This window comes from Protopterus annectens, chromosome 2.part1, assembly GCF_019279795.1.
Source record: "Protopterus annectens isolate FY-2018-M chromosome 2.part1, PAN1.0, whole genome shotgun sequence".
Classification (NCBI taxonomy): domain Eukaryota; kingdom Metazoa; phylum Chordata; order Ceratodontiformes; family Protopteridae; genus Protopterus; species Protopterus annectens.
The window spans coordinates 1657066459-1657091812 of record NC_056729.1 but is presented as its reverse complement, the minus strand read 5'-3'; positions in this window follow the sequence as shown (position 1 = coordinate 1657091812).

The window sequence follows — 25354 nt, the reverse complement described above, 5'->3', positions numbered from 1 at the left end:
TACCAGGTTCTTCTCCTAGTACCTCAAGTTTGACCTGTTTTATTAACTTAACATCATAACCCCTTTCGATAAAGATCAACCCCATCCTTTCTATTTCCATGTCCAGATCTATAGGATCTTTAAAAAGCCTCAAAAGCCTCTGAAATTGACACTTTACTATCCCTCTAAATATATGACGGGGATGCATGCTATCATATCTTAGTATAGCATTCTTCCAACAGGCCTTTCTGTGGAGGGAGGATAATAAACTGCCATCTTGAATACTTAGATTCACGTCAAGAAAACTTACAATATTATAGGAAGTTTTGACAGTGAATCTTAGAAAGTTTGTAGTGGTTTCTAAATATCCCACAAATGAAAGAAAATCCTGTGGACTCCCATCCCAAACGATAAGGATGTCGTCCACAAAATGCTTATATACCAAGCATTTTTTAAAAGAGTCATGACTAAATAAGAACTCCCTCTCCCACTGGTAAACCACTAGGTTTGCATATGTATTCGCGCAAGGGGTGCCCATGGCAACCCCTGCTAGTTGTAAAAACATATGCTTTTTAAAACAAAAAACATTATTATTTAAAACCAGCTCTAACAATTGGCAAACCAGTATCTCTGTACTACGATCTATGGATGGCAAGACCTGAAATAGCTCTCTGATAGATTCAATACCCTTATTGTTCAGAATGGAAGTGAATAGATTTTGGACGTCCATAGTTACCAATAGGTGTCTATCCCTGAGTAATTCAACATCTAAGTTATCTAGAAAATCTAGAAGTTGATAAGTATCTTTCAGGATGGTCGGAATGCCATTAACAAGTGGTCTCAATAGCTTTTCTAGATAAATAGAGATGTTGTCCGTGCTCCAATTATCCCCCGAGACTATGGGGCAAAGAGGAGGTGGATGTACCCCTTTGTGCATCTTGGGTAATCCTTTTATTACAGGAAGTTGAGGAGAGGAAATAAGGAAAAATTTATACAGGTCCTTATTAATCTGACGACACATTAGTAAGTCATATAGTGTGTCATTAATGTCACTAAGTATCTTACTTAAGATTTTCTCATCTATACGTTTGTATGTAGAGTGATCGCTAAGCATATTCTCCATATAGCAATCATAATCTTCTATGTTCAACAGCACAATACCCCCCCTTTATCTGCTGGTCTTATAGCAAGAGAGGGTTCATGAGATAGCTTCCTCAAGGAAGCATTCTCTTCCTTAGACATATTGAAGTATAAACATTTCTTATTACCCTTCAAAAAATAAGTATAAAAATCTCATTCACACAATTTGACAAAACTTTCTACATGACTAGGTAGCAAAGGGGAGAAAGTGCTTCTACGTTTAAACAGATGAGTGTCCGATGAGCAAATATTGGTAGTCTCACTCATTGCATCTTTAAAAAACAATAGTTTAATAGCTATGTTTCTAGCAAAAAAACATAAGTCTACTAGTAAATTATTTAAAGAACTGCCTTGGGAAGGGATAAAGGTAAGGCCTTTATCTAAAACGCTGACATCAAACGGATTGAGCACCAACCTTGATAAATTAAAAAACAAATGTTCCGTTATCTGAATTTCCTTCTCTGTTGATGGAAGTTCTCTCCAGAGAACTTCCGTTTCCTTCTGTCCCAACTTTTTGACCTGTCTCTTTTAACATAGTGAGACAGTGTTTTATACTAACGGAAAAAGTCCGGGCGACCGGACCTTTTTCCGTTAGTATATTGAGGGATTTACAATGGGCACGCTGGTTGGGCTGGCCAATCAGCGTGCATGTTTTAGAGGAGGAATTGTATAATGGAGAGTAATATCTACATTTCTTCCTACATCCATATATGAATGGAGGGTAATATCCACATTCTCTCCCACATCTGTATACGAATGGAGGGTAATATCTACATTCTCTCCTACCCCCATATATGAATGGAGGGTAATATCCATATCCCCTCTCCCATCCATAAACCCATCCAATGGGGATTAATGTCCTATAATGTTCTGTCCATATCATCTTCTGTAATCTTCCTGGATTCCAAACCATGTTCCTGCCCCTGCAGCATTTGGGTTTCCTCTTATGATGCATGACTTCAGGTTTGGGCAAGATCCATACAGGCCTAGGGATGCACTTAGCTCACCAAAATGGAGTTAGTTGTACCACCTTGGTGTAGGGAAATAAATATGGTAACCCTGTCCCCATGTTTTGGTGGACATCAACAACATCATCCTGGTGTGCGATAAAAAAAATTTTCACAACAGGTGCAAGGCCCCCCTTACCTCCACTAACTGTAGAGCCTTTACAAAATTCTGAAAGTTATTAGAGATCCTAACCACAATGAAATGTCTCTGCAATACTTGATACAGTCCATGGTCTAGTAGTAGATAAAAATCCCCCCCCCCCATATTCAGTGAGTGCCTCAAACCCTCTCATATCCACTAGTGCTGCTGAAAACTGATTCAGAACTTGCAGGCTGTCTTCAGTGGGACCAAATAAACATTCTAGACTAATTGGTACTTCAGTTATTCTTACTTAAGCAACAATTCCCCTACTCCTGCTACATTTGAGAGAAGACATCAGGGACCAGTTTAGTATTTTGTGAACTAAAACAGAGACACTCTATTTACTGAGTTCATATAGTTAAAAATAACCCAGCCCTCCATCCCATGTGAAGAAGCACAGTGAATTTAGTTTCCAGCTTAGTTTCTTGAATGAAAATTAAATTGATTGATGGTCACCCCAGAAATTTAGGCAATCATATATGCATTATAATGGTTAATATCCCACTAACATTCCAGGACATCCCTGTGACCCCTCAGATGGACTATTTTGATGCTGAACCCCTGTGCTGATTGAATGGCTTTTGATATGATGGGTGATACCAGTAGGCATACCCCTGTAACCAGTACAGACTGCATCTTCACAAAAGTGGGAAATGGTTTATCTAGATTTAGTGGTGCTAAACGGGTGGGGATTAACTCAGATGCCAAGCAGGGAGCAGGAACAACTTAAACCAGCCTGAAGTTACCACCTACCTCATGGGACAATTCAGGAGATGTTGAGCAATGAGCAGCCATATCTCTCTTCCACTGATCACCTACAACTCATACCCCCTTCTGACAACTGAGACAAAAATCCTATGGGTCCTCTCCAGTGCCACCTATGTACTTACATGCAGCACTGAAGTGAGTTCTTGAGTGATGAACAAAACAGGATCATTACTCTCTTTTCCAGTAACTCAATAAATTGGAGGTTATAATGTCTGCTTCTATTTTCCAGGTCATCTAGTCTGAGCTCCAGTTTGTGTGTTTTGACATGCAGATCACTGCTGTGTTTTGAGTGCATACATATGGCCTCTGTACCAATCAATTATAGCCTCTTTGTTGACTGCAGACATCTCAGATGTCACAAACAGACCTCATACTCAGCTGTCTGTGTACCCCTCAAATGTCATAGAAATAATAATAATAATAATAATAATAATAATAATAACAATAATAATAATAACAACAATAATAATAATAATATAATAATAGTAATAATAATAATAATATAATAATAATATAATAATAATAATAATAGTACTAATAATAATAATAATAATAATATAATAATAATAATACTAATAATAATATGAAGAACATTATAATTAAATTATGTTTCAAACACACAATTGTTATCCCAATATTGCCTGCAAAGCTATCCACTGCCCAGTGTCAGTACCTCTCAGCTCTCCTGACATTGAAGACCATCCCTGATTTTTCCTCATATTTTGCCCAGCCCTTTGTAAAATTTCTGATTTTTCTGGTAAATCACTGAGGATTACAGTCAGTTAATAATGACATCCATTAGAGTTTCTTATTTCTTATTGTTCAGAAAATGCATGTTGATGCAAATGCTGTTGTTCTATTAGCCTTTTAAGGGAGGCAGAGAAATATTTAAAACTTATACTTGATTTTGTGGCTTTGTACCCACATTCTGGTTGACTTTCTCCTTGATTCTTAAGCAAAGAAGTTTAAATCTATGCCTTTGCCACATCTGGTTTTCTACTCACCACTGCTTACACGTTCCTTTACAAAATATTTCTGCTAGACTGACCAAAGATGTTGTCTTAGACTTTTGTCTTTGTGTTTTAGAAACTTCACCATGTTTGCATCTGATGAATTCAGCAAATATGTAAGTAGTCACATGATTGCAGACCTACACATATAGGAGACAACAGTTGGTCTCTGATGACCCCCTTGATTTTTTAGTGAAATAATTTTATAACATATGGCAGTTTTTTTCCCTGTGGCTGTCAGTATGCCTGGAATTGAAGATATAACTTATGTTTCTTGTTTTAAACTCAAAGAGTAAGAGTGTTAAATACCTTCATTGTCTCAGACATGAAGGAGCATTGCATAGTATATTTATAGTTTGTTTGTTTTTTAATACACAAATCCACTAATAGTGAATTAAATCACAAATTTTGAATCCACACTTTCTAGTTTTCAGCGAGACCACCCCACAGTTTTGTATATTTTTGGTGGTTGTACTGTTGTGACAAAACTAAAAAAAAAATGTACAAACACAATGGGTTTTCAGTGAAATATAAAAAAATGAGATAAAAACGGTGACAACAAGATTTGTAATTTTACAGCAGTTGTAATTCCACTTCATATAGGTAGTTCCTCCACTGACCCTGGAAATTATAAACCCACCAGTTTGGCAAGTCTTATATGTAAACCCATGGGACATATCATAACTGACCTGACAAGTGATATCAAAATCTTATCAAACTTAACATCCAGTAGTTTGGCTTGTTAAGGACAGAGCCTTGATGATGAATCTAGTAAACGTCTTTCAGAGGGTGACTCAAGCTGTAGACTGGAGTCTATCTGTCCATACAGCATACCTTGACCTCAAGGCATTTGATAACACACCTCATACAAATATAATAAACAAAGTGAGCTCCAAACAGACAATTATATAGTTATACAGATACTCAACTGGCTTAGGGACAGAACTCATATGGTCAGTTTCTCTTGGATCTGTGATAGTAACTCTGCTATTGAATATCCGCTTCTCAGATCCCCATATATCAAATGAGAGGCAGTAGAAGTAGGCATGCTTCGACCTCAAAGTATTATGGGTTTGCACCCCTGTTGAACTGATCCGAGCAGTGTCTTTCATGGCTCTGCAATCCATTTTGGGAGTGGCAGTCCTTTCCACATTCTGAGCAGCAGTTTTTCAGATGTTGATTTGGTATCATGGGCATGGATCTTCCTGTGGGCTCTCTTATCCTCTGCTCTCCTTGCCAAGGTGGTTTCATACATAGTGAGAGCTTTTTTCTTCATTTCCCATTTCCAGGCAATCTTGTCTTAGGCAAGAGAATACCAGGTGTTCACTCTGATGAAGTGAGCACTGAGGTCACGCTTGCACATGTCAGAATTCAGGAACCATGGCTAAGAAAATTTACAGAAAACTGTAAGCTGAGACTTATCGTCAAGTCCCCCTCCAACATACAGGCACTTCAAATGGAGCTTGCACTCATTAATAATTGGTGTATAAAAATATGTTCAGACTTAATGCTAAAAAGTGAAACGTTGGCTTCAGTAAGTCACCTCTAGCTTTACCTTTTAGAATTAAAAGCACACCCCTTCAAACTGAGAAGGTAGTGTGCTACCTGGGTACTTGGGTACATCGCTCCCTCATGTTTGCCCACCATCTTGCAGTAATGGTAAAGAAATCCTTTTACCTTACACAAGTAATAGCGAAAGGGATTTCCTGGCAACCAAAGGTAGTCATTACCAACCTGTATTCTGCACTGATTAGGTCTATGACAGAGTGCAATGCCCTCTTTAGGAAGTACCTTACCTAGAAAGAGCACTTTACGAACCAAGGACGAAACGCCAACCAGAGCAGTAAATAAATCCTTTATTGGAAAGCCACCACACTTAAAAACAAGCGCTTTCGCTCGGTGCAATACCGAGCTTTTTCAAGTTCAATGAAAATGCAAAATATTCAAGTGTTATATACCAAACCTGGGTCACATAATATGCATAATTAATTAATTAAGTCATTAATTCATTAAGATGTTAAAGGGATATTCATGAGTTGAACACCAAAGCATGAAATTAGAATACTGATTCCCATATAACATAAAGAATAAAATGCAATAAATGTGAAGCCTGAAAACTGTTGAATAAATACATAAATATGTGTGAATCACAACTTGTAAAACACTTCATCGATTAAAAAACGTAGTTCAACCACAATTGAATTTGATGAAAAGTTCATCAACCAACTTAAACAATCTCATGTTGTTCAAAAACTTAAATATTACACAATTATTATTGTAATTTAAGTTATTAAAAATAATGCATGTTTAAAAATAATAAATATTAAGAGTAAAATATTAAATATTAAATAGTGGCTTGTACCAAAGCTTAAACAAAAAATATACGTATGTAAAAAAATGTGAATGAATATATATATATATAAATAGATGAATTCAAATGTATTTAATAACTAGTGCATGTAATAATATGTTGCACGAAGGTCTACATTGGTCTCATCATGTAAAATACAATTAAACGAATCTATAGTAAACCAGGATGACTTAAAGGCTATAGTCGGGCAGTCCTTAGCTTCAGGACACTGCTGATGTTTATACTATCATTGAGAACTTGTTGAACAACTCTTTAGTCAATGACAGTAACTTTTTTTCTGTGAAAAAGAATTATGACAGTGTGTTTAAAGAAGTAGATTTATTCTGCGTAAAAATTGTAGAGCTTAAAATTTGCAAACTTGAAAGAGATTTAGTAGAATACAGGGAAGGGTTGGCCTACCCTAAACCTGGTAAAACACGTAGAGATTACATTAATTTTGATACGGGTGTTAATCATGATGTTAGAGACAACAGCCACCCAGACTCCTATGCACAACCACTACGCAGAAGCGAGAGGCTGGCGGAGAAGGGAAGAAAGAATTCCACCCAGGATTTCCACAGAGTAGGGGGAAGGGGGCAGAGATTTCACCAACAAGGTTGGAACACCAGACACAATTAGATGTACATTTCATCAATGTAGATAGTAGGTCACCAGATGATCTTTGTATTGAAAGTACCGACGAATACGCTGTTTTTAAAAAGACAATTTTATTATTTACAATTACACAGACATAGAAGTGAACAAATCCTCCTTCGACTTATTCACTCGAGGTTTTCAGTTCATTCCTCTACATCCATTTAATTTAATCCATGCACTTATAGATGTTAAATTGTTCACAAGAAAGTTAAATTTATCATTGTTCTTCAATGGGCAGATACACATTAAGAATGAACTGTGTAGAAGTAGTACTTTTAATCCCCCCATGCACCCTTCTATTAAGGTGTTTGAAGAATTAATAGAAAAAGATTTGAGGATTTTACACTCTCATAATACATTTCCTCCACCTACTAATTTGAACAAAGAAGAAATGGAACTAGTGAACACTTTTAAAAGTCAAAACATAAGAGTCATGAAACCTGACAAAGGAGGGGGTGTGGTTTTAATGTACAGTTCTGACTACAACTCATACTTACATGTCATGCTACAAGATGTTGATCAGTATGAGACAGTTTCCAGGAACAAAGTCAATTTGGCAGCATCCAAAATTAATTTTACACTTATTGATCATTTATTACAAGGAGCAATAAATGAAAAATTATTCAATTATCTACATGTTAGTAGACCTAGAATACCTGCCATTTTCGGAATCCCAAAATCACACAAGGGACTGAATCCATTAAAATTCAGACCTATTGTATCTGGAGCTGGCAGTATAATAGAACCTCTTGCTAAATTTATCGACCATGTTACTAAAAATTTTGTCTCTACCTTAAGTCACATTTGTAAAGACTCATGGGACTTTCTTAAAGGAATTCAACCTTCATTATACACGATGGATATTTACATGGTCACGATAGATGTTGTCGAACTTTTTCCAAGCATTCCTCACAGCTTAGGCTTGGAATAGTTCAATGAAGTATTAGCTACAGAAACAAACTTAGGCAACAAAGTAACCAATTTGGTTACAGAATTCATGGAAATAGTTCTACAGAACAATTTCATTTATTTTAACGGTGAGTTCTTTAAGCAAAGAAAAGGGGTAGCTATGGGTGCCCCTTGTGCTTCCCTTTATGCTAATTTAGTACTACACAAATGGGAACAGAAATACATTTTTGCTACAGACTGGACACATTTTATCGCCCATTACAAAGGATATTTGGACGACATATGTATTTTATGGAACGGACCATTAGAACAGTTTCATGAATTCTTCAATTACCTCAATTCTACTACCACTTTTTTATCTTTCACCTGTAGCATTAGTGAAAGAGAGCTGCACTACTTAGATGTCTCTTTATACAAAGACGATTCCAAAAAGGTGTTTTCTTCTAAACTTTTTAGAAAACCAAGTTTTTCCAACTCTTACCTGCATTTCCAAAGTGGGCATCCTTTTCACCAAAAGAAGGGGATTGTGAAGGGACAATTTATTCGTGCCGCCAGAATGTGTAGTGACAGTGATGATTTCATTGATGAGGTAGAATTTATGAAGAAGTTCTTTTTGGAAAGGGGATACCCTGAATCTTTATTAACAAGGTTGGCTGATGAGATTATTGCTAATAGAGACATCAATTACCCCCCGTTATTAGGCACTGGACTTTCTTTAAGCCCAGTTCCTTCAACAGATAGTGGTCTAAAGCAGCACAATAGTTTCATTTATACTTATTCACTTAATGCTCCTGAGATCGAAAATGTTATTTGGAAGCACTGGCCTATACTCACGCTGCATGATGAACTTAATGAGCTAGTACAGGCACATCCTAGTTTTGTTAGGAAAAGGGACACCAATCTTAAACAACTATTTGAGAAGAAAGACAGTTTGACTTTCACAACAAACAGACGTAAATTAGGCACCTTCAAATGTGGTGCCTGTAAACAATGTGACACTATAATTAATGATTGTAAGTTATACATTCCATCTAGGAAATTTCTTTTTAAATCTAGTTGTTATTCCAACTGTTCAACAAAAGGGGTAGTTTATTTAGGGGTATGCACACTATGTACAAGTTTCTATGTTGGAAAGACAGAGAGACCCATTAGAAGGCGTATTTATGAACACTTATACGACATCTCTAAACAAAAAGAAATAAACGCCTTTTTCAAGCACACAGTTTCCTGTCCTAATATGAGCCTTAAATTTATGGTGTTAGAACAAGTTTTGCCTGAGGCTAGAGATGGTGACTGGGAGACTACACTTGTGTACCGGGAACTTTGGTGGCAATTGAGACTGGATGCAGGTAAACCACCAGGGCTCAATGATAGTATAAACATCAGCAGTGTCCTGAAGCTAAGGACTGCCCGACTATAGCCTTTAAGTCATCCTGGTTTATTATAGATTCGTTTAATTGTATTTTACATGATGAGACCAATGTAGACCTTCGTGCAACATATTATTACATGCACTAGTTATTAAATACATTTGAATTCATCTATTTATATATATATATTCATTCACATTTTTTTACATACATATATTTTTTGTTTAAGCTTTGGTACAAGCCACTATTTAATATTTAATATTTTATTCTTAATATTTATTATTTTTAAACATGCATTATTTTTAATAACTTAAACTACAATAATACTTGTGTAATATTTAAGTTTTTGAACAACATGAGATTGTTTAAGTTGGTTGATGAACTTTTCATCAAATTCAGTTGTGGTTGAACTACATTTTTTAATCGATGAAGTGTTTTACAAGTTGTGATTCACACATATTTATGTATTTATTCAACGGTTTTCAGGCTTCACATTTATTGCATTTTATTCTTTATGTTATATGGGAATCAGTATTCTAATTTCATGCTTTGGTGTTCAACTCATGAATATCCCTTTAACATCTTAATGAATTAATGACTTAATTAATTAATTATGCATATTATGTGACCCAGGTTTGGTATATAACACTTGAATATTTTGCATTTTCATTAAACTTGAAAAAGCTCGGTATGGCACCGAGCGAAAGCGCTTGTTTTTAAGTGTGGTGGCTTTCCAATAAAGGATTTATTTACTGCTCTGGTTGGCGTTTCGTCCTTGGGTCGTGAAGTACCTTACCTAGCGTACCAAGTAATTGGCAAAGCCCCCAAAGGTTCCTAAGTAAAAGTTTAATGGATGAAAAGACCTGAGCTACCAAGAAAGGCTAAAATGTATATCTCTTTATTCAGTATCATATACATTATTTAGGGATGACCTGTATCTCACTTATAGGGCCAAAAGTGATCTAGTTGTCCAATAACTCTTATACCTCAATAAATCAAACAGCTCATCTAGCACAAGGGCTAAAAATCTAAACCTTCTGCTACAAATCAACAAGACAAGGTAGAGGGATAGATTTGTGACTTAGCACTACCCCTTCTGTAAAACAACCTTCCCCTCCAAGTTAAGCAGAGTAGCACATTATCTGCCTTCAAAAAGGACCTAGAATTCTAGATGAGGAGTCATGGATTCACCCACAGTATGACTGGCTTGTCCCTCCTTGCTAAGGGAGGTAAGGCCTAAGGGTGAGCACTGGCTAGGCAAGAACAGACTTTTGGCTCAGTTGCCTTGTATCTCCTATGATCCAGTGATCCTGTGATTGACCATAAGTACAGAATGCAAAATTGTAAAATTGACAAACTGGCTGACTGAGTCATAAGATACAGAATTGTATGTGCAATCAGGAAATAATTAAAGGACAGAAAAGAAAAATTTACACTAGAAATTTCTACTCATGCATGTGGATTGAGTAAAGCACAAAGCATGACTGAAAAAATATATAAATGGGTGACTGAGACTATTCAGGACTTCTGCAAAACAGCAGTTTCATGTTGAGAGAGAGAAGTTGTGAGTGAATAAAACAGATATCAATGAGTGTCTACCTGAATAAACAAGTTTAACATTTTTCTAGGTGATTATTATAGTAATTAATGTTTTGTTTTATAGAGAGGCTATAAAGGACTTTTTACCTGTGCCTGACTAACCATTTATGTATGCATGTATGTATGAAAAGCCAGACGTGTGCAAAATAATGTCTGTGACACAGATGTGAAAACAAAGTCTAAATGACAAACAAGAGGATACCTGCTAACAAACAAGTAGACAGAAATTACACCCAACATAAGCATTTTGTCAGCACATTGAAAATCATGCACAAAGTAGTTACTCAGAAGGATAAGCATTATGGATGCAATATAGGTTCATAGGTTCATAGGAGGTTACTAGGCTAGCGGCCCTAGACCCTTTACAAGCCCAACCATGTTAATCCCAAGTATCCCCATTTGTTCTTTTTTGGGTAGTTCGCAGAATGAATTTATGAATAAAGTAGGTCTGTGATCAACACCGGCTACCCCTGTCCATTAGGGACATGGGTGCCACCCGGGGCGAATTTGCAGTCACCCATCCAATTATTTAGGCTGAATTTGAATAGGGTTAGTGAGGAGCTCTGTTTTACATGAATAGGAAGTCTATTCCAGAGAAGCAACAGACTCTGGGAGACACATCTGTGTCTCCAGCATGTTCGGTTAATATCACAGGCTAGGTTGAGATCCTTAGAGTGAGTGACTCTTGTGCCATTTGACTTCGGATGTGCATTACTTCCATTAGGGCATGGTTGGAGATTACCCTATAAGCCAAGCACAAGTTGTCTCTCAGTAGCCTATAAGATACAAAATAAAGTGACAAGTTTTTCAGCCTGTCCACATATATCATGGTTTGGAGTCCCTGTATTTTCTTATTGAGAAACCTCTGATTCTCTCCACCTGCTGTAGGTGTCTGGTGAGGTACATGCAAAATAGTGTATTATATTTTATTACTGGTCTAATGAGGATCAGGTACAGTGGAGTTATAACATCCTTCGACCTGGATGCTATGCCCTTGCTTATGGGGTGCACTATGTAGAAGGCTTTCCTTACAACTGTGGAAACTTGGTGGTCAAAGTTCAGATTCCTATCAACCTGTGTTCCTGAGTCTCGTACCAATGGGTTGGAAATCAAAGGAGTGTTGTCAATATTGCAATTTGTAAGGAATTCCATTTTGCCAAAGGGAATAATATAGCAATAACCCACGCCTGGGTGTGGGTAATGCTAAATTTACCCACGGTTGGAGTGGTTTGGTCCCGAGGGCGAAGCCCGAGGGACCAAACAAAGCCAACCGTGGGTAAATTTAGCAATACCCACACCCAGAAGTGGGTTATTGCTATTATACCATGACATTATTTAAGAAAAGAAACTGTTACTTTTCTTAAATAATGGCATAGTATAATGCCTGTTTACTGCCCTTCCGCAGATGTCTGGCATCCGGCAGTTCTGATGTACTGCGCGCCTGCGCAGTACATCAGAGTTGAGCAAAGCGGAGAAAGCAAGATCTCCGTTGCTTTTGTCTCGCTATGTTAAATGAGTTTAACATAGCGAGACAGTTTTAAAATAAGCAACGGACATCTCCGTTGCTTATTTTAAAACTGTCTCTATGTTAAACTCATTTAACATAGCGAGACACTAAAAAAGCAACGGAGATCTTGCTTTCTCGTTTTTAAACATTGTTCGCTATGTTAAATGGGTTTAACATAGCGAGACAGCTTTAAAATAAGCAACGGAGATCTCCGCTGCTTATTTTAAAGCTGTCTCGCCATGTTAAACCAATTTAACATAGCGAGACAGTGTTTAAAACGAAGTTATACTAATGGAAAAAAGTCCGGGCGACCGGACCTTTTTCCATTAGTATAACTCGATTTACAACGGGCACGCTGGCCAATCAGCGTGCACGTTTTGGGGGGGTCATGGTATAATAATGCATTTTTTTGCATTTAGTTTTAGACCATGGCTTCGGCACCAATCATTCATGTTAGCTCTTCTTGTAATATGTTGATATCGCTGGGGAACTCAATGATTGCTCCCAGGTTGCAGTCAAAGACTTGGTTAGCCAGAGGCTGTCTACTTTAGACTGGACTTCTGAGAAGTAGATTCCAAACAGTAAGGGGCCTAGCACAGACACCTGTGGTACTCCACTAGTGATGGGTCTATTGTTGAGGGGGAGTCACCAATTATGACAGAGTGTGTTCTGTCGGTGAGCCAAGTGCCTACCCATCTAGTAACATAAGGGTAAATCCCCAGCTGGAAGAGTTTCTGAATAATGCTAGATTGGGGGATTGTGTCAAAAGCCTTGGCAAGGTCGAGATGGACTGTGTGCACTATCATACCCTCATCCATGGCTTTGGTGACATTCTCAAAGAAATCTACCAAGTTTAATAAGCATGATCTACCCTTAACAAAGCCAAACTGGGTTGGGTCCAGTGTTTGGAGGTTACCTATGTCCTTGATGATAAGGTTCATGATAATTCTTTCCATGGTTTTGCAGATGACACTGCTTAGACCTATGGGTCTATAGCTCCCTTGGTCAGTTGGTGGTCTTCTTTTGTGCAGGGGAATTACTGTTGCTGTTCTCTATTCTGCAGGAACATATCCAATTCTCAAGCTATGATTAAAAAGAACACCAAATGGTCCTTTAGGTCTTGTTTTAGATTATTTAGAAAATAACCTGGAATATTATCTGGTCTCATTGAGGCCATGTTTTTGACCTTGGTGAGCACAGAGATGACTTGTTCTCTAGAGATACTATACAGAGGTCTGGTGTCAGGTATGTTTTGGGATATGGTAAGTGGGGATAGAGGGGTGAAGTCTGCGCTGAATCTGTTAGATGGCAGGTTGGTGATATCCTCTGGTGTAGTATGAGTGAACCCATCTACAACCAGTTTGCCACATAGCTGGGCATTCCCTTTTAGACTTCAGATATAGTTGAAGAATGCCTTATGATTATCCTTGGCTAGGGATGTGATTTTAGTTTCATGATTTGGTTTAGAAGACTTTACAAGGCATTATAATCTTGCATGGCTGGGGTGCTTTCAGCAGCCTTGAACTATGTCTCAGTAACTGCACAGACATCAGCATCCTTCAAGGTGTGGAGTGCTTCAAGGGAGTGCAGTTTCATGTTTAAGCTCCTAGCATTAAGCAGCATGACTCTGAGTTCATCTCAATTAGAGTTCTTTCATTGGAAAATTTGTTGTTTTGACATTGCCTATAAAAGGCACTATAGGGGAGGCAAGGGCCTTTGCCAGTATCCGAAGGCCTAGGGGGACCAGGTGCATACTATCTCTAGCAAAGCAGTGAGGTCTGTCTATCACATCCTCCCACACTGACAGATACTGGATCCCCCCTGGACTGACAGCAGAAGCTAAGCCAATTGTTGAAGTCAATCATTTTTTGTTTATACTGAGGCATCATCCTGGGTGAAGGAAGAATGCTGCTTAGGGCTAGGGACATACAGTGTGTCCCAGGCAGGTCAGAGGGTTCCATCATGTCTCTCTTCATATAGTCCAGATAGGTACATCTCAAATCGTTCACTCCATCATGGACTATGACAGAGTCATCTTCATATAGTCCAGATAGGTACATCTCAAGTCATTCACTCCATCATGGACTATGACAGAGTCATAACGGTACTTGTTGTTGAGTGACTTGAGTGCATGCGTGATTTGTCAGATCCTGGCACGTGACAGGCAGCTGACCATGACCTTCTCCTTGTCCAGTCTGGTGAGGGGGACATCTGCGTGTCTCACTATGGAGTCAGCTATGGCCAAGACATTGGATGTGTTTTGTCTTAGGGGCTTATTTGTTGAGACACAGGTGTGTGTGTGTGTGTGTGTGTGTGTGTGTGTGTGTGTGTGTGTGTGTGTGTGTGTGTGTGTGTGTGTGTGTGTGTGTGTGTGTGTGTGTGTGTGTGTTGATATGTGTAGTGGCTTCTTTTTGCTTAGTGGTGAGTGTAGGTGGTGTGCAATTGGGGTGTTTGTTCTTTTGGTAGGCTTTTAGTGAGTATCTCCACATATGTGGGTTTATGTGTTGTGACCTTATTTTGTGTGAGAGGCAGGTTTGCATGAGAGGTGAAGCATGTGTGCTGACAACCTGCGTGATGTCTAGTTTGTTTTTACATGAGAGAATTGACTCCAGTTCCACAGTGTATTTGCATCTCTCACATAGGGTGTTAGTTTGCTTTAGAAGTAAATGGTTGTCAGTGTACATGAAGCAAATGCTACATTGCCTCAATATGTACCATATCAATCAAGTTGACAGGAGATATGATGGAAAACTCCCCATCCATTGTGGGAGGATTTTTCTGAGTGTGTTATTTGGGAAAGGAGTGAGCTAGCTGGACTTAGGACTTTGGCTTAAGTAGTGGGCTAGTTTGACTAGCAGTAGCCAAGTAATGGGTGTATAGTAGGTTGTGGATGATAAGTGTGACAATGCTGCATAGAGTGCAACTAATGTGCCCTTTGCTCAGCAGGGAAGCTTGGGGGGAGGTTCCACAGGAAGGCCCCAAACTGAGCCTTTCTTCAGTAATACCCAACTCAGATGGAACCTGAGCTACACACGTCTGCCCCAAGGGTACAGGAAGTCCCTCTTAATGTAAGATGGCTGGTTTACAGCACAGTGATACCAAACAGTCTAGATTCAGCAGGTCTGACTCTAGCCTATGCTATATAAGGCAATGAAATACAACGTCAAAGTGCAGAGTAAAAAGCAGTCACAAAAAGCTAAAATGAAGCAGTAATTCAATTAAATACAGTTATCAAAGTGCGGTGCTGGCATAACATATACTTATTTTTCAGTTCTTTTTCAGTGGATGCCTTGAAGTTCAGGACAGATGCACTCCTGACGTCTGACTAAATTTGGTAAATGTTAAGCAGCTCTGGTAAACTGAGCGCAAACCCCCACAAAAATGAGGCTGGTTTACAGGTGAATTTAAACAGTTTTTAACTCAACTACTAATGGGAAATGGCCAGAATGAGCCTTTCTCCAGCAATCCATAACTCAGATGGGTTCTGAGCCACACACTTTATTTAACATTTGTTTACCAGAAAAGTCAGACTTGGAATGAAGCCAATTTTCAGTGGAGGCCCGGGGAAAATGGTTCAGATATGTCTTTGAAACATGGGATTAAACTGGAGCAGCCAGAGGAAACCCACACAAATGCAGGGAGGACATGTATGGAGTATACAGAAGACACACCAGCCAAACAGTCTAGATTCAGCAGCTCAGAATCTAGCCTATGCTATGTAAGGGAAGGAAAAACTATTTCTAGATGGGAAGGAGTAGGGGAAAGTCACTTAAGGGTCAAAGTGAGAGTGTCTAGTAGTATATTATTAGACAACCTGCAGTGGTATCAGCCACTGCACAAACTGGCAGCTCTTTGAGCAGCTGTGAACAGTGGGAGACTATGGAGAGCGTTTCCTATAAAAGATTTTAAGCTGGAGAGGTTTGCTTATATGCAAGCATGGGGAACCTCAACTGAGTGATGTGCAAATGCGAGGCTTTTATACCAGCAGGATGAAAAACGTATATAGAGTTAAACCCTCAGGCTAATCAGATAAATGCCTTACAACAGAGGTCAGAATTCCTGCAATATCAGGAATCCTTGGAAATAAGTTCACTAACTCTGAGAAATATTCACAACACATGAAAACTTTGCAAACCTTAGAAATATTCTGGCAGAATCAGCAGAACTTTGGCAAACTCAGAACAGCTTTTGCAGTATCAGAGGAAGTTAGGAAATATCAGAATACTGTTACTAACAACCTAAGAGCAGTACAGTAACAAACGGATGGAGTTTCTTTAAAAAGTGCAGGCTGAAAAATAATGATAAACTCAACCAAAGCAATAAATGCAGCACAGAAACAGTTAGAGCAAGTGCAAAAAAAAATAATAACTTACATCAGTTTTGTAGGTCCAGATGGTTTTAGAAGCAGAAAAGTGAAAATGAAACCTTGCACCTTCTGTATGGGACACAAACACCTCAACCATTATACCAACCCTAACATTTCACCAAAGTCTCTAGAAATACACATAGAAATAAGTGCATCAATATATTAATGTTTTAGAAACCAAAGAACAGTGTAGATCTGAAATGTTTATCTGTACTTGTCCACTGCACTTTTTTAATATAATATATGCATCATATAGTAGGTTACTTGTCAAAACTGCTATGAATTAAAGGCAAAATCGTTGTATTTTAACTTGCAATGTATGACTTCATGGCAAAATCCACATTTAAAGCAACAGAACTATAAGTACGGACATGTTATTATATTGTTGGATGTAATGCAACAGTAAAGAGAATTCAATAGCTCAGATGCAAAATGACTTGATTTTTTAAAGCAAAACATAGGAAACATATAGTTAACAGTAAGGCTACACAGTCTGTCTATACTGCAGATATACAGAGAACGATGTCATGTTCTTGACTGATTTGCAAAACTGTCCACAAGACAGTCACAAAGTTGGTTGGCACATTGAATAGTTCTGAGACTAGTGCAACACAGAGACAGCCCAAAGCTGAACCTAATGTGCAATTTCAAGCACACTGTGCACGAAAGTATGGTTTTATTGACAATTATGAGGTAGTGGTAAGCAACTACACTAAGTTTCTATAATAACTGCTGCACTAAAAGTTCTGAAACATACATCAAAGAGTGCAAAACTGTGCAAAATACAAATGATTTTATAAAGAAATATATGCATCTATTTGACAGCTTAGGGTGTCTGCTGACAGGTTATATTTTTAGTAACAAAAGCACCAACTCTCCCTACTTGCAACTTTGCAAACTTATTCTAATCAGCAAAGTCTGCATGCACTGCAGTTACAAGTGGGTGGTCCTAAGAGTGTCTGTAGAGCATACACAGATACAGAAGTACAACATAAAGAAACAGAAAAAAGATAAGTTTCATGTCTTTGGTATCCACAATCCAAGGGGCAAGTTGAACAAATGGTCCAATATGTGAAAAATCTATTAAAGAATCATGTATATTCTGAATCAGAGGATTGTTTTATCATTTCTCAAGTAAAGAAACAATCCACCAGAGTCTATAAGATTGTCAACACCACAGCTACTTATGGGCTGATGTCTCAAATCAACATTGATCCATCCCGGGTAAGCCCACCGGACCAAGTGTCAGTTTTTTGTCCCCTCTGACCTTATCCTACTGGCCCAGCCCCCAGTACCCCATGTCCTTGCCAAGTCTACCAGCCATCCTCCTGCCCAGACTTACTCCAGTATTGCTAGGACCAGTTGTAGATCCTAAGGACATCATGGCAGCCCACCTGAGCTTTCATCCATGGAGATTCATTTTTTAAATGCTCTACCCACTCCCTCTCCCCAACCCCCCACACTCATTGACTATGTCTGAGGGCAACCCCCCTCTTTGGACCACACCTCCTCTTAGGGAGCATCATTGACAACCACCCTCCCATCAAGTATGGGCCCTACCATCCCTCACTGCCACTCCATCAGTCTCCTGAAGCATGAATCAAACCTGGGTTGGCTGGGCCATAATCAGGGCTTCTCTCTCTACTCCACCATAAAGACTACATCACTTTTTGTTGGTTGAATTGGGAACACTGTCTGCTTTAGCAACTTGCTTATAGTAAAACATTAAGGAAATGGAGGGAATCAAACCTGGATCCTAGACTACAAGAAGCAGTTCATCTAACAGATCTGAACCTTAACCCTTTACACTAACTGCCAGACCATTTACCTTGCTTGTGTCACAGTTTAAGCAAACAGTATAATTGTTATGGGAAAGACAACCAGTTATGTTTCAACAAGTATGCAAAATATTATTTTACTTACAAGGAAGGAGAACGAGTCAGAATAAGCCTAGAGCTAGCTGGAAACGCTCGTTTTGATAACACAGTGTAGATATAAACTATGGTGACAGAAATGTTACTCTCTTTATCATGATATATATGTGGTCCTATGGTGACAGAAATTGTTACTCTCTTTATCATGCTATATATGTGGCATTGATATGCTACAATCCACCACAGAAACAGAAGACATTGGTTGATATTACCAGATATTCTAGAAATTTCTACTGCAAAATCAGGACTCTGAAAGGGTGGTGTGAAAGACTTCTGATGAGTCCTCTTGCAAATATTTGTTTCAGATGCATTCGGGGATACTTCAAATCCTCACTATGAGCTACTTCCATTTTCATAATCATAGCACAGATAAGCTGAGTGGTAGCGACAAAAATAGTGACTATATTAAATCTGATTTTGACTGTAACTATTCTATGTATAGTTGAATAATAAAAACAAGATTGTGCATAGCTGAACTTACATTTATGGTACTGTTCAAGATATGGTTGAGTAATAAAAACAGTTATTAAGACTGTACATAGCTGAATATAAATTTGTAGTGTTTGTACTTTTAAATGTAATTATCACGTGACTTATATTGTCATGTTAGTGCACTTTGACCTGTTGTTAATAAATAATATGATTACAGAGACAAGCATCTTCTTTTAAATATAGGGGACATCACACACAACAGTAAGTGAATAAGGTTAATATTCATTTAGAAAGGTCGTGGCTAAAAGGGCTAGTGGACTAATGTGACCAGGCGGTGCTCTTGATCTTCCGTAAAGCTATGAACAGTAAGCATCTCTCTGTGTGTCAGCTTCTTTATAAGAGCATGTTAACTGTGTATATTTTTCAAATTATTAAACAGATAGGACACCCTTGTTAAGAACTTCACAGACCATTTCTTACATTATGTGCATTTTGAAATGCGCATACTCTTCCTTATGAACCACTAACCTGGAAAAATATCGGGCTACAAAACTCTTTACTGATCTCCCTACCAACTGACAAACAGTCTGGCAAAAAAAAAAAACTATTGGAAATGTGAGTTGTTTCTGTAAGTAAATGTCCACACAAGGGTTGCAAATGTCATAAACATTTGTAGGAAGGTAAGATTCGGCTGTTTATTTCCTGTAGAAGTCACTTTTTTGAGAGGGTTTCTTATGTGAGGAATAAAATAATAAGGTTTTACTAAGGTTCAGAATACTTGTACTGCATAGGCTCAGCTATAACAATCCTTCTGTAACAAAATTAACAAATCACTATGTGTACGACTGTTAGGTAACCACAAAAGAAAACATGGCTAAGCCCCTGTCCAGGAGTAATATCTGTAAATGTGCTAACAGCTTATGCACTGCTGAGTCAGTTATTGTACTCCGTGCCTTAAAATAGACTTCTGTAGCAGACAGACAGACAGGCACTTGGGATGGCTACTTTTGCATGCTGTTTATAGAAATACAATAAGGTTATTTTTTTTCCTCATTCCTTATTGTCGCTGGAGAAAATGCAGGATATCCTGTACTTTGTATGATATTGCTATAAAAATCCTTGCAGCATATGATTTGATGGCAGAAATGGACGGCTTTGCACGACCCACCCAGCTGTCAGTTTTCTGCTTATTGGAAAACTTCAGCACATGGTAGCCAACAGTGTGGCTTCTTCTACCTCTTCTGTCCTGCACTTAATTCATTCTCTCATTGTTTTTGACGCCACTATTTTCTCAACAATATCAATGCTTGTATTCAAATACAAAAAAGGAGTCATTGCGATACAATTAAGTCATCTAACTCTTTGATTTTTACTCCCCTTTTTTAACAGATGCTTTTAGTGAATGATTGTCCACAAGAAACCTCTCTTTTTAGGTATCAGGTCCCGGCTCTCCTGCAGTAATAAAGGATCTAGAAATTTCAGCACCATTATATTTGCCTGTTGCCCTAATAACTTCTTTATGTATACTGATGCATCACTCAACAACAACAAAAAAGAGATGGGCTTCTACCTTTCCTTTTCCTTATATACAACTTATTTATTTATTTTACATTTGTTGACCGGGATAGTCCGACTGGATACATGTCCAGTTTCAGCAGAGGCCCGGGGAGAAAAGCTCCAACAGAGTCTCAATGACAGATAGTTACATAATAGAGTTTAAGATGAACAAGAAAATGAAAAAAAAAAAAAGCAATTTACATACTATCATAAACTACCATGCTCTAGCAAACACAGAATACTACAGTTCATTATACAGTACTTTAAAAACATGCTAGCAAAGTCATTAGGACAAATTATAGCTTAGAATTTGGCTAAGATACAATGTTCTTTTTGAGGTTAGATACCCCCTCTCTAGGTTGTTCTTTTTGGGATTGGATTATACTAAGAACTAGTATGGGCTTGGTTTAACGTCAAGGAGCTAGTCTGGGTTTGTGCAAGGACAAAGCCAATGTGACTTATAATGGAGTTTTAGACTCTTTTTGAATTGAACTAGTGAAGTTATAAGCATGAGGTTGTTGGGGAGGGAGTTCCATATTTTTCCAATGGTATTGGCAAACAGAGTGTCACCACCTAGGTTGTAAGATTTAATTCTTTGGACAAGGAGTCTATTTGCTGAACGAAGGCAACTTAGATTGGTGTAAGGAATTATTATATTTTGTTCCTTTCCTTTAGCCTGGCCAGTCATAACCAGCTTCTAGCTCATTCTCTCTGGAAGTGGGGAACTTGTTCTAGAACGCATTTTATGGACCTTCCTCCAGGTTTTCAGGTGTGTTCAGCGACATGTCTTGTTTGTCACATGATCACTTAAAGGTCTTTGGCCCTGTGCCCCCTGCTACCATTCTAGGGGTGAGGATGGACAATTATCTAGTACATCCAATCCCTCAGGAAAGAAAAAACACTGATGCTATACCCAAGAAAACAGATATTATTTAGCATTTGTTTCTTCTCTGGTTTATTTAATATTTATTTATTTTTTTGTTAACTGAGAGCATCCATTGGTCAAATTGCATTTTTAAAGCCAAACGAAGGAAAGAAGCTGCGATTTCAGTACAGAAATTAAGCAACATCGTGACACAGTAGTGCAACCTTGGGCTTATATTCATCAAAATTTACAGTGGTAGTTCTGAAGTTATGAGGATCACAACAAGAGTACCTGGAATTTCAACAAGTACCCAAAAATAATTAATGAACATTTAGAAAAAATATAAAATTATGAGTAGATAGCCACCAGGTGCAATAGAACACCAGTGCTCATATGTAAAAATGGTTGGCTGTGTTATTTTAGAGAAACGTAGTGTGCACATGCGGATTATAATGTAAAGGTAGGGGAGAGGGACAGAGAAGAAATACAGGGACATTCCAAGTTGTCAGGCACTGGATTTCAGACTGTTATAACACTCCCGCAACCTTCATCAAGTAGTGGCAGCTTTTGAAGAGAAAAACTTTGATTTTTGAAACTGAAAAGAAAGTGTATACAAAGGAAAAACCTGCTAGTGGGAATCTCTGCCACATTGACACATCTGCAGTTTTAGGTGCTGATTCTGAGGGTCCAGAAGAAGATTAGAAAAGATCCATCAGAGATCATCAGTTAGTTAAATGATCACTAATGATGCTTTTATAACATATTGACTACATGACATCATAACCCCATGTTATGACATCATTCTGGTGCCATGAAGATAGTGCTGATGCCACAGTAATTTAAAGCACAGGTACTCTGCGTTTCTCACATTGAGCCTCATTTACATCATAAAAATACATTTATCCTATCCATAAATATAAAAAAAAAATCTTAGGGCCTCCCAGTATGAAAAAGCATACATTACACAACACAAGAGGAGTTCATAGGCAGTCCAAGGAAGCATTGCTGAGTCTGACCCAAAATTCCCAGTTACACTTAAATACTGCCTGGCTAAGTGACTTGCTCAACATCACACAGTAGGCAAATGAAGGCTGGGGAAATCGAACTCTGTACCACAGGAACTAGTGCTAACCCTTGGCATCACCTGACAGACATAAAGTAAAGTACATTTCTTATTAGTTATGAGCTATTGTTAAAGAGACCACTATGATATGCAAACACATATGCGCACATATGCCACTCCCCCCCCCCACACACACACACACCAGTCTTGTTAGCACTGCTTAGCCTACAACACCATGAAAATGAGGAGGACCCAATCCAAATTAATTTTAACTCACTCATGTCCTCTCTAAAGTAATGTTTTCACAGGTTTGTATGTACTGGTGCCAGGTTTACAACTCAATGTCCTTCAAGAAGCTTGAATAATGTTATCCCATACTGGAATGTTCTATTGCCCATGTACTTATCAGTGGACAATGTTATCCCATACTGGAATGTTCTGTTGCCCATGTACTTATCAGTGGACAATGTTATCCCACACTGGAATGTTCTGTTACCCATGTACTTATCAGTGGACAATGTTATCCTATACTGGAATGTTCTGTTGCCCATGTACTTATCAGTGGATAATGTTATCCCATACTGGAATGTTCTGTTGCCCATGTACTTATCAGTGGACAATGTTATCACATACTGTAATGTTCTGTTGCCCATGTACTTATCAGTGGATAATGTTATCCCATACTGGAATGTTCTGTTGCCCATGTACTTATCAGTGTATAATGTTATCCCATACCGGAATGTTCTGTTGCCCATGTACTTATCAGTGGACAATGTTATCACATACTGTAATGTTCTGTTGCCCATGTACTTATCAGTGGACAATGTTATCCCACACTGGAATGTTCTGTTGCCCATGTACTTATCAGTGGATAATGTTATCCCATACTGGAATGTTCTGTTGCCCATGTACTTATCAGTGGATAATGTTATCCCATACTGGAATGTTCTGTTGCCCATGTACTTATCAGTGGACAATGTTATCCTATACTGGCATGTTCTGTTGCCCATGTACTTATCAGTGCATAACGTTATCCCACTGGCATGTTCTGTTACACATGCACTTATCAGTGGATAATGTTATCCCACACTGGCATGTTCTGTTGCCCATGTACTTATCAGTGGATAATGCTATCCCACACTGGCATGTTCTGTTGCCCATGTACTTATCAGTGGATAATGTTATCCCATACTGGAATGTTCTATTGCCCATGTATTTATCAGTGGATAATGTTATCTCATACTGGTATGTTCTTTTGCCCATATACTTATCAGTGGATAATGTTATCTCATACTGGAATGTTCTGTTGCCCATGTACTTATTAGTGTATAATGTTATCCCATACTGGAATGTTATGTTGCCCATGTACTTATCAGTGTATAATGTTATCCCATACTGGAATGTTCTGTTGCCCATGTACTTATCAGTGTATAATGTTATTCCATACTTGAATGTTCTGTTGCCCATGTACTTATCAGTGGATAATGTTATCCCAAACTGGAATGTTCTATTGCCCATGTACCTATCAGTGGATAATGTTATTCCATACTGGAATGTTCTATTGCCCATGTATTTATCAGTGGATAATGTTATCCCATACTGGAATGTTCTGTTGCCCCTGTACTTATCAGTGGATAATGTTATCCCATACTGGCATGTTCTGTTGCCCATGTACTTATCAGTGGATAATGTTATCCCATACTGGCATGTTTTGTTGCCCATGTACGTATCAGTGGATAATGTTATCCCATACTGGCATGTTCTGTTGCCCATGTACATATGAGTGGATAATGTTATCCCATACTGGAATGTTCTGTTGCCCATTTACTTATCAGTGGATAATGTTATCCCATGCTGGAATGTTCTGTTGCCCATGTACGTATCAGTGGATAATGTTATTCCATACTGGAATGTTCTGTTGCCCATGTACTTATCAGTGGATAATGTTATCCCATACTGGAATGTTCTGTTACCCATGTACTTATCAGTGGATAATGTTATCATATACAGGAATGTTCTGTTGCCCATGTACTTATCAGTGGATAATGTTATCTCATACTGGAATGTTCTGTTGCCCATATACTTATCAATGTATAATGTTATCCCATACTGGAATGTTCTGTTGCCCATGTACTTATCAATGTATAATGTTATCTCATACTGGAATGTTCTGTTGCCCATGTAATTATCAGTGGATAATGTTATCCCATACTGGAATGTTCTGTTGCCCATGTACTTATCAGTGTATAATGGTATCCCATACTGGAATGTTCTGTTGCCCATGTACTTATCAGTGTATAATGTTATCCCATACTGGAATGTCCTGTTGCCCATGTACTCATCAATGTATAATGTTATCCCATACTGGAATGTTCTGTTGCCCATGTACTTATCAGTGGACAATGTTATCCCACACTGGCATGTTCTGTTGCCCATGTACTTATCAGTGGATAATGTTATCCCACTGGCATGTTCTGTTACCCATGTACTTATCAGTGGATACTGTTATCTCATACTGGAATGTTCTGTTGCCCATGTAAGTATCAGTGGATAATGTTATCCCATACTGGAATGTTCTGTTGCCCATGTACTTATCAGTGGATAATGTTATCCCATACTGGAATGTTCTGGGGCCATGTACTTATCAGTGTATAATGTTATCCCATACCGGAATGTTCTGTTGCCCATGTACTTAGTGT